At 36.8% G+C, this 16,581-nt stretch overlaps 1 protein-coding gene and 1 pseudogene across 1 annotated transcript in view; one reads left to right on the top strand and one right to left on the bottom strand.

The window, feature by feature from the left end:
* Positions 1-16,581, bottom strand: part of LOC141432877 (basement membrane-specific heparan sulfate proteoglycan core protein-like) — a 240,521-nt gene that overhangs the window by 137,868 nt on the left and 86,072 nt on the right. The gene's annotated exons all lie outside the window — the stretch shown is intronic.
* Positions 5,746-6,683, top strand: LOC141439691 (uncharacterized; annotated as a pseudogene).

The following is a 16,581-nucleotide window of genomic DNA, read 5'->3' as shown; positions in this document are numbered from 1 at the left end:
TTTACTTCTATAGCCTGCCCAGAAACATTAAAAACCTCGCCATATTGCGGAAATTAAAATATATGAACTGTCATTTCTTTTGCTATTCACGAAACATAGACAAAAAAGTGTTGGTGATGGGATGGAGCCCCCGTTGAAGGTTTTTTTATTTTTCTGGTCAGGCTATATAATATTATCCTCTGCCCTATGCCTATTAATACGGTTATTTTCTGTTAGGTATATCCTAACCTCTATGGTCAATACTGTACTAATTAGAAAAAGCCACATACTAACAACGAGGAAAAATAAATGAAATGTCATAATGCTCGCTCATGTCATTACAATCTTATTAAGCGACTAAGTAATTAAATGCGGATTTAATTATTTAAACCCTTTTAAATAAGTATTTACCATAACTATAAGTTCCTTTATATTTGTAATGGCATCGAGTTCGGCGGGGCAAAATGAATTTAGTTTTATTGAAAGCAAGAGGGGAAAACCAAAATTGTTAAGAGCTGGCCATCACTTCAATTTAAACATGAAAAATAACGATGGGTCTACGATATGGAGATGTGTCAAGAGAGATATATGTAATGGTTAGTGCGTTTTGTTTTTAATAAAACACACACACACACACACACACACACACACACACACACACAGACATAGCGGTCAATCTTTAAAACACCCCTCTTTTTGCGTCGGGGGTTAAAAACGGGTCACAACGGAATTTAAATCAGTGTCCAAAATTTAAGAGGAGTGTTTTAAAGTGTTGGATACCTCGGATTGGGATGGACCAGATATTCCCGATTTTCGGTCAAAATCGGATGCTCTTTATAATAGAAGGAAAGCAGCTTTCAAAGCACCCAGTAAATTTGATTCGGTAGACAAGGTCAAGTTCCCGAAAATTTTGACAGAAGATTTCTTACTTTACGAAAAAAGTGATGAAAACGATTTTTATATATTTGATACCAAATCAGGTCTGGATATAAAGCAAGGGACGAATTTAATTCTTGGTGATGGCACATTTTCGTCAGTGCCACGTCCGTTTTATCAACTATATTCATTGCACATAGATACAGGAAGCTTAAACGAATCCACTTCTGTAATGCCAGTCTTGTTTTGCTTACTGACTAATAAACACCAAACGAAAATTTTAAGCTAAATATCACATTTTTTAAATGCGACCATGAAGTCGCGGTTATTAGTGCGGTTATAAAAGTATTTCCGGGCGTCCAAGTTAAAGGCTGTTTTTAGGGTTCCGGGGCCAAAATGGCAAAAGCAGAACCCTTATAGTTTCGCCATGTCTGACTGTCTGTCTGTCCGTCCGTCCGCGGCTTTGCTCAGGGACTATCAATGCTGGAAAGCTGTAATTTTGCACGGATATATATGTAAACTATGCCGACAAAATGGTAAAATAAAAAAAAAAATTGTACCTCCCATAGACGCAAAGTGGGGTTGATTTTTTTTCTCACCCAACCCTATGGTGTGGGGTATCATTGGATAGGTCTTTTAAAATTTAGAGGGTTGCTAAAACGATTTTTCGATTTGGTGATTTGTTTGTAAAATATTCAACTTTAAAGTGCAAATTTTCATTAAAATCGAGGGACCCCCCTCTAAAATCTGAACCGGTGGGTGTAAAAATTTGAAAAAAAATAATGATGGTAGTATATCAAACTTTCTAGGAAAACTATAACGATTAAGTTTGCTTGAGAATTATTAGTAATTTAAGAGTAAATAGTAGCCTAAGGTATAAATTAGACCTTATAAATATTATTTAATTTTTTCGTAATGGCTACAGAGTCCTATTTCTGGCGTGTCAGACACGCTCTTGGCCGGTTTTTCATTTAAAACAAGCTTTATTTTAGAAGGCCAAAAAACTAGGAATGCTCGAACCAACAAAAGAAAACCAAGATAAGCAAAAAAATAAGTCTTTAATGAAAATGGTGCATATGACATCCAATCTCGCACTGCTGCCCCAACGTTACATACCGGAGGCGTGGATCACTATAGTTCAAAAAGCACCGGAATGCGAAGAAAGTCAAAAATTTATAAAGTACTCAATCAATCAATGGATCAAAAAAAATAATTCCGATATGTGGTGTTGTGCTCAAGAACGGCACCGAACTACTCGTACCAATGGCATCGAAAGATGGCATCGAACGTTGAAACTAAAACTGTCAGGAGAAAAAGGTAATGTATTTTACTTTGTTAAGACATTAAAAAGTGAAGCCATATGTATATCATAATAAAAAGTAAAGATATTGAAGGTCAAAAAACAGAAAAAATAATAAAGGATAAATAAAAAACCAGAAAAAATCAATTTAGAAACATATTTGCTGAAACTATCGTGGGTGAAATAAACGTTTGCAAAAATATTGTTTTATTTCTGATATGTATTTTAGTTCTTACATGTACAATGCAGAATTAACAAAGCACGATAGAAACGAAACCTGAATTTGACTCACTAAGCATTTGACGAAACAAGGATCCAACGAAGCTAGGATTAGACGTTCACTGGAACTGGCAAAGTCCCCGTACTCGTAGCTCCTAGACCTTACTTTGCTGATGTACATAGCAAGATTGAGATAGAAGATATGCATAGTCAGGTACATGAAATTTATATTTTAGGTACTTAGGTACTAGTATTGTTAACTGACATTTTGACATTAGCTTTGACTACAGTGTTAATTTGTCACCTGTCAATACATCGCATAAGCGATAAGGCCGCCTATTGCTTACCTTGTAATTTTCTCTCTATGTGCCTGTTTTCTGTAACGTTTAATATATTTCTGGCGTACAGTAAAGAGTCATTGTATTGTATTGTACGAGTATACTCATGTACTTCGCGGATTTGCAGTCGATTATACAGAATCTCTTAAATTATTCAATATAGACCATCCCTTCCCTGCCCCTCACCATCTCTTAATTTTAAGCGCCTCTATTTTGCCCTTATGTATCTTTAAAAATAGTGAAATAGTAAAATGACCACCAGTAGATACCCGGGCCCGGCGAAGTGGCCGCGATGTCACCGTGCCGAGATGTACGTGCAGATAAGCATGGCGCATCGCGTAATAGCTAAGCAAGGAATAATTTTTAAGCACAGTAACGACATGCAATTATAATGAATACCGAGTATCGATTGATGACAACACGCAAACCACTGAACAGTGAGGCACAACAGTCGATAGAATGCCGTTTTCTTATGATATCAACAAAAAATATATACGTATCGTAGGATATTCCAAATCGACATTTGCGCTGTTTGTTTTTACATTTGTTATCAACTAAATTTAGACAGATTGAACTATTACGTTTATACCTTCCTCTAGCGTTTTATAAATACATATGTATTAATCTATGCGAAAATTTGTCTTTTGGTACTTTTTCTATTTAAAAAGGTATTTATTTATGTGGGGTTCTTGAAGCCTAGCAGAGGCGTGAAATAGGTCTAACAACTTTTACTTTAATTAATTATTTGTATAAAGTCAATTTGTATAATGTCATTATTAATAATTATATTTTGTCTAATTTCCATTTTCCCCAAACTATCATTTTCATAACTCTTGTCGAATATTATTTTAATTTATTTAAAACTCACTTTGTCGATTTTTACTTTAACTTATCATTACTTAGTAGAATAACGATTCAACTAAGATTAGAACTACGCCCAGTAAAGTAGGTTAGATTAGGTTAAAATTGCGACTGCGTAATTAGGCAAACCGAAAATAGGCAAAAAGTTGTTAGGCAAAACAAGGTAGGTACAACCACGAGTCACATTAGTTTGGCGTGCTATGCTTAATAATTATCTTGGCTTATGTATCAAAATACCTACCTACATTAACAGAAGTTATGTTATCTACTACTTAAATACCATTTTTTTATAACTAGCTACCACCTTCATTGGCTTCACACGGATGTACTAATGAAGAAAATAAAACCGAGCCTTCTGTTTATTCACTTACTCACTTTTTAGAGAACATATTTAGTGGTGAGTATTACCTGTGATAACCATTAATGTTAAAAAAATAACTAATCTTTAAAAAGACATGCTGACCTAAAATTTGACATTGATTTCTCAGCCACCGGTTTATTAAATTTTTGCAGCTTTAACTAAATTTGAAATAAGCAATACTTTTGCTTAATAAATATTGTATTTTTCTACGAAAGATCGATACATTTTCGAATTATGATTGAGCGCTGCACTATAAAACTTACGCTAAGCGATGCATCAAGTTTTCAATTGTCTTATTATGAAAATTAGGTTCATATCTTTTATATAAAACTTTTGGTAATTTGTCATTTGAAACAGGGGAATCGTGCTTTGCTATCGTTTTATGGAAGCTTTCTCGCATCTTTGTTCACATTTTTACTAAGTTATATATTTTTCCAGTCTGAGGTGCATTAACCTTGAGGTATAAGTGACCCCACCCAACTACCCCACACATCACCTCCAATATTAGACAGGTTTTAGATGCATTGCTAACTAGTTAGCAACGTTCTAAGGCTAAGATGTAATTATGTAAATATGCGAATTCAGGAAAAGTTCGTGTCCAGGAGAATTTGCTGCATCAGCATCACTCGCGCGACGCTACGCAGGCTCTGGCCCTATACTACGAAATGCACAATTCAAACTTCGTATCTTGTCGCCCCCTGCCGCTAATATTATGTAATACGAGAGTGAGAGGGACGGTATGATACGAACTTCGATTTTCGAATTTCGTAGTAGCCCCCTTGATGCAAGCACTCACGCGTCTCTTGACCTGATTCTAACACTATTCTTAATTTCTCACACAATGAAATTCAAAAAGATATCTAAAGATCAAAACTTAACTGCTCGTATGTAATACTGAAAGATTTACAAAGGTTGGTAAAATGTTAATGTCATGAAGAGAGACGCGGTCAAAACCGGCTTTGTCAGTCAGAGCTGTTGAATGTTTTAAGAAAAGTTTGTACAAAGTAATACTTTGTTACAGGCCGGGGAAGATTTATTTAAAAATCTGGCCTATATATAAATAACTATCTCTAAAAACCAACTATCTGACAACTTTGTACAAACTTTTGCACTGCGTAATACACTATGGTGTTGAATACGTATCTATCTGTATCTATTTCTCAAAATACATATTATGTAATAAGTTTTTAAATTCAGTTCACTATTTTGTCAGAAACAAAAATGTTTTATGAATTTTGCTACAATTTAACATTTTCAAGGTAGGTACTGGTATAGTCATTTTGCACGTACCCAGGCATAAAAAAACGAGTGAACTGCAATAAGGTAGAGTACAAGCGGGTGACTTCAGGAGTGGCCAACTATAAAACGTCTTTGCAGTAATTACTGAAACGCTTTTGCATACGCTACGTCGAGCTTTACATAGAGATATCTTGACGGCTACATTTTACAGCCGCAGCGCGATTTCAATTTGAAATGTCACTTTACTTAATATTATCTAACTAGCCTTAACCAGCGGCTTGGCCCGCGTAAGAAGTAGCTTAATGATGTCTCATGTATATTATGCCTGTAGGTACATCATGTAAACCCTTTACGAGTATCATATTACTTAGAGGCGGTTGCGCCGCCTATTAAGTCAGTCGCAAATATAGCTTCATAACAGTAATACATCTTTCCATTTAATATCCTTACTTATAACAACCTTTCTACAAATAAAGTTAATAAAGTTAGGCAGTGCGCAGAATAACCAATACCTACATTGGTGACCCCGCGATCATTTGAATTTTTGTGAAGCAAAGGATATTTAAAGAAAAATGTATCAGCAGCCAGCCACAGGACCCACGTCGGGCGCGGCACCGGGTGGGGCTGGAAATACTGCTCCGCCGGTGCAGCAGCCCGCGGAGCAGGCGACAGGACGAGGCAAGGATTTTGGAGAGGCCAGCATAACAGTATCTTCGAGGGTTCCAGAGTTTTGAACCGACATGCCAAGGCTTTGGTTTTTGTAATTTGAAGCAGTGGTGGAGAACCAGCGATTAGGAGATGCCGCTAAACACAACCTGGTTACGACGAAGCTAAGTAAACAAGCTATAAAGCAGGTGAGCGATTTGCTATTATCACCTCCTGAGGGCAACAGGTACCAGGCTTTAAAAGATCGGTTACTGCAGATCTACGAAGAGTCTGATACGCGACAGACACAGAAGCTACTGGGAGAGATGGCACTCGGCAGCCAAAAGCCATCCCAACTCGCCAGGAGTATGCGAGACCTCGCGCGCGGGAAGATCCAAGATCAGACATTGATCATAATGTCGACTAGCCATTTACCATCAGCGGTGCAGGCAGTGTTAGCCGCATCCGAGGTGACAGACCTAGAAAAATTAGCCATAATGGTAGACAGGGTGATGGAAGCCACTCGCCCATTAGAGGTCACGGAGATAGCTAGCGTGAAGCAGCGGTCCAAAGATTCGGGTATAGCTGCCAAGCTGGACAAGCTTTCATTGGCAGTGGCAGAGTTGCGGAGGGCAAGAAAGCCGTACAAGGACACCACTCCGAGAAGACAGCAGTGCGATACAATCAGAGGCGGAGATGAGTATCGGATTGACAAATAACCGCCTATGTGTAACAGACTTAAATAGCCGATTACAGTGTTTAATAGACACAGGTGCCAATATTTCGGTTTTACCCGCTACGAAAAAGAGTACGACATCCTTATTGGTGAGTGATAAATATAAGTTATATGCCGCAAATGGCAGCGGAATAAAAACTTACGGTGTACGTAGTTTAGTGTTAGATTTAAATCTCAGCAGAACATTTAAATGGATTTTTGTAGTTGCAGACGTTAAACAACCTATAATTGGGGCCGATTTTCTAACCCATTATAACTTGTTAGTAGATCGCAACGCGCGTTAATTGAGAGATAAGAGTACTAATTTAAATGTTTTTACTGCGATTGTTACGCAGGATACCGCTGATTTGTCTATTAAGTCTGTAGATATAAAAAATACTTGGCATGAAATATTGTTAAGTTACCCAGAACTGACAAAACCGGTGTCTTACAAAGATACCCCCAAACATTCTGTCGTTCATTATATAGAAACTACGGGACCCCCTGTATATGCTAAGTCCCGACCTTTGCCACCAGACCGGTACAGTAAAGTAAAAGAGGGATTTAAGTTAATGGTGGATCTCGGTATATGTAGACCTTCAAAGAGTGCATGGGCTAGTCCATTGCACATTGTACCCAAAAAGAATGGGGAACTACGCCCTTGCGGCGACTATAGGAGGCTTAATGCTATTACTAAACCAGACCGCTACCCAATTCCTCGTTGACAAGATTTTACATATCTGTTGGCAGGTAACAAAAAGATATTTACTCGGTTAGATTTAAATAAGGCATACCATTTTATACCGGTGGCCCCGGGAGACATAGAAAAAATTGCTATAATAACACCTTTTGGGTTGTACGAATTTCCCAGAATGTGTTTTGGACTCTGCAATAGTGCCCAGACGTTCCAGCGTTTTATGGATACTGTGGTTTTGAGAGATTTTAATTTTCTGTTTAGTTATACAGGTGATGTCATTATCGCGAGTGAAATAGTAGAACAACCCAAATTCAATTAAAGCTAGTTTTTGAACGTTTCAATCAGTATGGCATAACAATTAACGTGGCTAAGTGTGACTTTGGTAAGGGTAAAGTAAAGTTTTTAGGCTACGAGGTGTCAAAGGAAGGTATTCGACCTTTGGACGATAAAGTTCAGGCCATAGCGGAGTTTCCGAAACCTCTCATAATGTCGAGCAGCTGCGACGATTTCTAGGTATGTTAAACTTTTATCGTTCGCACATCATTATTTACATAACACTAAAAAGCGTGATAAGACGGTCACTCAATGGACCGAGACGGCTAATCAAGCATTTGAGAAGTGTCACCCAATACCTAACACGAAATTAGCACTAATGACGGATGCGTCAGAGGTTAGTATCGGTCACAGGTATCGGTGCAGTATTGCAACAAAAAGTTGATAACGTTTGGCAACCGTTAGGGTATTTTTCCCGGAAATTATCTGAGACGCAAGTAAAATACTCGGCATACGATAGAGAGTTACTAACGATATATGTTTCCATAAGGCATTTCAGAAATTTATTAGAAGGACGCGATCTTACTATTTATACCGATCACAAACCCTTAACATTCGCTTTTAGTAAGATAAACAGTGATAAAGAAAGTCCGCAAAGGATCCGTTATTTATCTTATATTACTGAGTTTACGACTAGTATACACCATATTAGCGGTGTACAGAATGTAGACTGTCCCACGGGAATTGATTACGCAGACGTAGCAAAACAGCAAGACAGTGATGACTACTTACAACATAGTTTGCGATCGTCACATGATACCTTGCAATATAAGCAAGTTAGTTTGCCCGTTTATCTACTAAGAATATTAGGCCGTATTTACCTGAAATTTTAGAAAGCAAGCGTGACAATATATACGTAATCTAAGTCATCCCGGTCGCGGTATTAGAACTACTAAGCGTTTAATTACAGAGAGATTTGTTTGGCCAAAAATGAACTCTGATATTACTAGATGGACTAGAACATGTATGGCATGTAAAAGAGCTAAGATAACGCGCCATACAGTTTCAGGATTGGAACAATTTGCGGAATCTGGCCGTTTCAGTCATGTACCTACATATTGATATAACGGGACCTTTAGCTAGGTACCACAAACGACGGTTATCGTTTTTGTGTTACGATGATTGATAGATTTTCAGGTTGGCCCGAAGCTTATCCTGTACATGATATTACAGTAGAGACAGTAGCCAGAGTGGTATATGAGGGCTGGATTTCTCGTTTCGGTTGTCCTACGCGACTTACGAGCGATTGTGGAAGGCAGTTTGAAAGTAGTGTGAAAGTAGTTGACCTGTTACTGCACACTTGTCTCTAAACGCTTATCTGGATCACAATAAGTCTTAATATTAGTGAAATACTAACTGTATCAATGTTGTTGAATGAATAAATAAATAAAAAAATAAAATAAAAACGACCAGAAACTGGGTGCAAAAGCAGCTGGTAGCTGCACCGATGACGCAGCAGGCAGCGAAGGTGGCCGGCTATGCATAGCTCTACAAGGTGTAGTACCTATTGTGCAATGCCTTTTATGCTCGTAGGTAATTATAAGCTTGTTTCAGTAATAAGCAGTGTATTAGTTTAAGAAAACAGTATGTCAATTATGAAAATTTTATGTTCTTTTAAGGAAGGGTGTGGTGTAGGTACATCATGTAAACCCTATACGAGTATCATATTACTTAGAGGCGGTTGCGCCGCCTATTAAGTCAGTCACAAATATAGCTTCATAACAGTAATACATCTTTCCATTTAATATCCTTACTTATAACAACCTTTCTACAAATAAAGTTAATAAAGTTAGGCAGTTCGCAGAATAACCAATACCTGCAATGCCCGTACATTTTTTTTTAAATATACAATCACAACCGTTTACTTACACGATTCTGTTACCATGGCAACGCAATAATTAAAGTCTTAGAGTTTGGCTTGAAAAAAGGACAACGTTCGCTTACACAGCTCCATATATTGATTGCAAACGAAGTTACATGGTCATCTTGAGAGCCGAAGTAAAATACTTACGTGGCCGTTCTTGGGCATTGCTCTCTATTCATGTTTAAACTTAAATGATTTTCCCACGGGAACACATTACCGGGATATCAAGTTTCTAATGCCTTAATGCAGATCTGCACGCCAAGTTTCATGTAAATCCGTTCAATCGTTATTGCGTGATTGAGTAACAAACATCTAAACATCCAAACATCTTCACAAACTTTCACATTTATAATATTAATTAGGATATAAAATGTTCATGACAGCTTGTTTAGATTCGTGTAAAGTAAACGTACGAGTGCTCGTCACTGTCCCAATAGTTGGCATCTTTAATCTTACGTCATTTGTAATAGAGATGACAGCTTAGTAGGGTGTCGTCTGTTGGGGATTAGCGTGTCGAGCACTCGGTCGTTTACCTTATATGTTATGGACCAAACGATTAATAAGGGTATTATAAATAATGACAAGCTATACCAGGCCAAGTTATAATTATTATCTCATTTCATTATTTATCACATTGCACGGTTATTATTTTTATTTATTGATATTGCTAGATGTTTATGAATATTGCTAGATGATCGTTGGTCAATTTAATTACTTCTGATTTTTGGGCAACCGAAGTCATTCAATCGGAAAGTTAGGTGCAACGACGAGCGCAGCGCGGAAGAGCGTGTTAGGTTCAACTGTGACCAAAACAAGCACGAGCCGAGCGAGCGACAGCGGCCGGCATGTGTCAGAATTGAATTCAACCATTATAGATAAACTTACTTTACAGATTTTGATAGAAGTTTTTTTTTTCTGTCTGCTCTTGATCTTTCTCTTGAATCACTCTGTATTGATCAAAACCGCATTAAAGTTCGTTGCGTGATATAAAAAATCTAAGCGTACAAATAGGTACATATAGAGCGACAGACGGTGGCAGCGACACAGTACAGAAGTTTTGGTCACGTATTGTAAACTTTATAATGCAAGTGAAAGCAATCCGAATTATTAAGGGCGCTTCATTTGATTGTTTTAAATCACTGCGGGCTCCGGACAATTAGAATAAATTCTCAGGAATGCGTCTTGGTCGACGGCGAACCAATTCGTTATAATGACCAGTGTTGTCAGCTGCTTGTTAACGAGAACAAAAATTTATATAGGTATTGCGATTACAACTGTTACCTAACGTAACTTTTAATAAGATTATTAACCGATTGCGCTCATAACGTATCTCACTGTTTCTGTTATCAATAACCATCGACAGTAGTCGCACGCAACCATGACAAAAAAGAGCGAAAAAAATAAAGTATATTATCTATTCTAAGACGCTTCAACATTTTCTCGTCACTTTCCCAAAAACTACACCCACGTGAAACGAGGGTGCGTCATTAAATTAATGTACAGTCGAACAAATTAAATCATGACCCAGGGTGGAACCTTTGTGCTACAAATGTCATGTTGACATTTCATACTTTTGTCAAGGAAATCATAGTGAAATTGATTATTTAAAGGTTCCACCCTGAGTCATGATTCAGTTTGTTCGACTGTACATATAATATATAATAATAGTAGATTATACACTAAGGGGATAAAGCACATCCTGAACGTAAAACGATGGACTCCAGATTTCACTCTCGCGCGTAGAGAGGATGTTTCGCTCGGGAATTAAGATGGAGTCCTGAGAGCAGTGAAGGATTTAAGCACGCCCAAGGCAATCTCAGTTTTATCCGCGAGGAGTATACTCTATTTTTCGCACCTTTTGCAACAAAATAAAACCAAGGCAACTAGAAAAAGTATCTACTTTTCTAATCTATCGTATACCTTTAAACGAGTAATTCTTGTATAAAATCTTATATAAAATCAGGATCTCGGCAACGGCTCCAAACGATTTTGATTCAATTTGGTATGTGGGGGTTTTCGGGGATGACTATTCGATCTAGCTTGGTCTTATCTCTCGGAAAAAGCTTATTATCGAGTTTTAGCCGGAGCAAAACTCGGTCACCCAGGTATTTTACTTATTAAAATACTATTTTAATTACTAATTATACAAGGTGTTAATTAAAAACTGAAAACCAGAAAATAGTTTGCTCAGAATTTAGAGTAGAATCGATTACACTATGTTTTAAATAAGGTTGTATTTGTGTTTTTAAATCCCTTTTTTATTGAACCCAACCTAAAAGTTCAGTCTACAACAGGCGCCAATTAAATATTTAGCGAGGTTGCATACTATTTCGATAATTTAATACTGGCCGGTTTGCTGCCACTGTGTGATTTTCACCTTAAAACGTCAAAGCGCAACTGACACATACAAATCATGAGTGTAGAATTAGAAATGTAATAGAATTACTGACTTAGCAAAACACACCAATATCTTTTAAAATAATGAAGGTATTCAAAAAATAAATGCAATCAACTAACTCAAAATGAAAAAATATTTATGGGGTATATGAGGTTTTCAGTTATTTACTAAACACCTTGTATATAATAGGCACAGTTAAGTAGAAGTAAAGTATTTTTCCTTCGACTTCTCTGGGAGTAGATTATTAACAATGCCTACGGCGTCTAATTTAATGGACTCCGGAGTCAAATCACTTTTATCACTCGATGTTTTATCTTCTTTTGCAGTTTTGATACTTAAAATTGCAGCGTATTGAAACACTCGCGGATTTTATTTTTAAGCATTTAATTTTTTTTCGTTCGGCTTGCCGTGGCGTGACCAGCTCGATTTTCGAATAAGTTCGATTTTTTAATAAATTCGGCACGGAGCGGGCCGGCCGCTGGTGAGCTGTAGCTGCTGAGCTATACCTTCGGACTGTACGCCGAGCGATTTTGAAGAAATTAGACTTTAAACGCTTAACAATAAGAACTATTAGAAGTGAGAATCACATTACTAACCAACGGGTTATAGTGAAATTCAGTACAGTATTACGCCCCGGCGAAAGACAAGGGCTACAATGATTTACGTTGAGAAAGGTTTGCAAGGCACTGTCGAGCAAGTGCTGTGAAAAATTATTATAAATTAACCGTCCTTAAAAAAAATCTAACTGATGGTGAAAACCGCATTAAAGTCTGTTGCGTTCCTAGTTTCAGAGGCAGAACAAGCGGCAGGAAGTGACTTTATTTTATATGATGTAAAGAGATAATCATTTAAAATTAAATGATATTGTAACGGATAACTCACGTCTTAAATCAGCAATATGTGTGGTCAAGTTCCGTATTCAATCGGTGTTTTTCAGTGTCCTAGGTATACAAATTGTTGTTGTTATAAGTTGTCATTAGCATTTTACTCATAAATACGACAAATTAATTAGTAAACTCAAACATAATAGAAGAGCACATACATACATACTACATCGAAAAAACACCAATTGCATACTCATTAACATAATTGCTGATTTTTACTACTCCCTGATTTTTAGTACTCCCTGGATATTTTTGATATTTAGGCAAATAGTGCAATTGTATGGTCCATGCTGAGAAGAAAATCTAGAGATGTCACAACTCTACAACCAAATTCGACTAGATGGAAAACGAACAAGTGGGTCTCCTGATGGTAAAAGATCACCACCGCCCATAAACATCTGCAACTAGTATTTAAGTGTATAAATAATTTAAGTGTTCTTAACGAATACTAAAATAAAGCTAATGTTAGATTTTTACCATCATTTTTGTTTTAAGACCAAATGTTTTTTAGAGAAATTTTATCCTGAATAATAATCCTATCGCTTATTATAATAAAATAGCTAGTGTTTTTTTTTTAATTTTAGTTGGTTCGGGTCCCGGGCGAGGCAAGCGAGTTTTAGTAAATCATTGAATGCAGATTTGTTTCTTTTTAAAAATAAAGGAATGTCTCCTTTAAGTAAAATGAGGCAATTTAAGGATTTAAGGATGTAGTTTCCCCCCAAGGCCCGACTTATTTTTCCACACTGTATAATAAAAAAATACAATGATGGAGGTCCGCAGTGAGAGACTCAGTGGCGCTCTAGCCAGGCAGGCCGCTTCGCTTTCGGCTAAAACGGCAAGCCAGCGCGGGGGTCTCGGTTGCGATACCGAAGACATCGTACGCAATCTTTATCTAGACTACAATCCTCTAGCGTATCCATCTGTCAACTTTACTTCAAGTTTCGCCTCCAGGGGAGAGGGAGAGAAATTAGGGTTATATTAGCCGCTTTCTGATAGGTACAGACCGAATTCCACGCGGGCGGAGCCGCGGTTACAGCTAGTATTCAAAACTTATGGAGCCGTACCAACGCAACTTTCGGTGAGTAATTATTATTATAGCTACTAGCTACCGAACCCTAATACGAAGAATGTTTAAGTCATCATAATAATGCTTGAGATGTTCAAGCAATGACGGGTATTTACAGTCCATTTATACTAAAGTGACACCTACGGATTTAGAACACAATTATCTCCATATTCGTATTCTGCAATAAATCAATAAAAATTCCACTAATATTATAAATGTGAAAGTTTGTAAGTCTGTTTGTTTGTAGGTTCTGACGAAGTTTATTCGTTCCCTACTTCATCACGTCTAAAGTCTAAACCGCTAAACCGATTTTGATGAATTTCGGTACACAAATTGTTTGAGTCCTGGAGAAGGACATAGGATAGTTTTTATTCCGGAAAATTGCATAGCTCCCGCGGGATAGTGATAACCGAATTATATGCGGACGGAGCCGCGAGTAATGGATAGTTAACCAATAAATGCAAAGCATACAATAGAAAAGTCGTATGTTGCATTGCGGGACAGCTTTTATTACGATCAAAATGGAAATATTTTTCGTGGCGCACTACTAAAGGAATTTCACATATAAAGGGATCGCAATCTAATTCAGCATTTGTCTAGTTCTTTTTAATCGAAAACAATTTTGACTATTTATTTTGGCATTGTCCATAGTCATGAAAAAATCTATTTGAAAATCCACTTCTATTATTGTAACATTCCTAAATATAAACTATTTTACTTTGTCTATCATTGATTGTATTTGTAAAATACACTAATAGGTTGACCATGCACTCATAAGAAGTACTCGTAAGGCACGATGATGAATTGTATAATAAACGCATCGTTACCAACCATGACATAATAAAGCAGGGCGGCGACCATAAACAGTTAAATACGAGCTTGGAATTGATATGATTAAAACACTTGAGGATCAGATGTCCGCCCACAGACCGCACTCAACATTCCAACGCAGCTTTAATGTCGTAATTCTTATATAAAGAAGCAGAAGCTCAACTCCATAATAACAGACACGGTAAGAGTATTTATAAACGTTGAACTTAGCATTGAAATAAAAGAATGTATGTATCTGTGTTGTAAATGGCAAAACTATTAAAATTGAAAACGAAAGTTGCATAGAATGTTACTTTTACAGTGAAAAATATTTTTGAATTATACTTACATAACGCATTCACTGCCACCTGACTTCCACAGGTGCCACCGACGCACATGTGCGTCAAGATGTATGAATAATTATGACATCGGCACTGGGTGAAGTTCCGAAAACGCATATATGCGTCAGTGGCAGTGACCCTCTAAAATGTAAACCGGTGGGTGGAAAAATTTGAATAAAATCAGGATGGTAGTAAGTATATCAAACTTTCAAGGAAAACTATAACGGCTAAGTTTGCTTGATAATTATAAGTAAGTAGTTTATGAGTAAATAGCAGCCTAAGGTATAAAATATACCTAATCTTGGAAGATTCCGTATAAAATACGAAATCCTTAGGAAAATATTACTTAATTTTTTCGTAATGGCTACGGAGCCCTATTTTGGGCGTGTTCGACACGCTCTTGGCCGGTTTTTTATTGTTTCTGACTTGTTTTAGCTAATTGACCGTGATTGATCGATGGTAAATTTAGTTTAAAATTTAGAATATAATAAGATAATGTTTGCATGCCAAATGTATCTCATTAGACATGATAAGAGACACTGGCACTTTTTATTCATAATATAAGGCCAATTTAATTTCAATTCGATAGGCTAACATACGCTTGGTTGTTTTTTACTAGAGCTATGAGGAGCCACTATTAGAGAAATTATGGCATTATGAGTTTGACAGCAGCGTACTTAAAAAATATCATTGCTTTCAGCACACGCAGATGAAACTTAGATTAGGTTCAGCTCTTTCTCTGCACAGCATCAGTCAGATGAGAGTCTCTCATTTGGTATGGACTAAGTACATATATTGATCAAGGCAAGAGGATGGCTTCGGCAACCAGTCTCTTTAAACCTAAATTTTAAGTCGCGGTCATCGGGAAACATTTCGAGCTCGGTCAAAATATAGATTTAACCCCTCACTAAGACGTTATAAATTAGGTGAGTTCTCTCGTGTTAAAACCAATTGTTAACACGGCTGAGGAATCCGTTGTTTATATCATTGCTAAAAACACATTCCTCTGACTAAGAAAATAAATATTAACTCGACTGGTAGTAATTGCATGTCGACTTTGTAAGTAAATATTATTTGATTGTTGGTGTATGTTATTTCGTTAGGGAAACAAATCAAGATCCGTTTTACATTATTGTTTTTCTAGACATTTTGAGGTGTCGTCGAGCCTTACTTCTACCGCATAACACTCAGACCAAAATCTGCAAGAACAATAATAACACTCAATTCAGTAGGTACCTACATATTGCCAAATGATATCACTAAAGGCTGGTTCACTGAGTTGCCGGTCTGTTGTTTGGAAGCCGTAATATCTTATTTTTTATGGCAAGTAGAAAAAAAGACAAAAACAGAAAATGTTGCTATCAGTTTTCGCCAATTTTGGTATTTCGTAAAAGAAGCGCAAGTTCCGGCGTTGTTTAGTATGGAATACATTTAAAAGCACTTGAATAATTATAGTGAAAGATGGCTCATATCTTAATGTAAATTAACTTCAAGTGGATACTTTACTAACAAAAATATAGTGTAAATATAACTAAATTTAAACAAACACACATCCAAATGCCATTGTTCGGTACTGCTATTATTTAGGACGGAATTTATTTATATCAAAACAAAATTTGTGTTGCTTTTTATATATTTTCAGCAAAGTCTTTTGT

Source organism: Choristoneura fumiferana, chromosome Z, assembly GCF_025370935.1.
Source record: "Choristoneura fumiferana chromosome Z, NRCan_CFum_1, whole genome shotgun sequence".
NCBI lineage: Eukaryota > Metazoa > Arthropoda > Insecta > Lepidoptera > Tortricidae > Choristoneura > Choristoneura fumiferana.
Note: the sequence above shows the minus strand (reverse complement) of the source record. Positions and strands in the feature narration are given on the sequence as shown.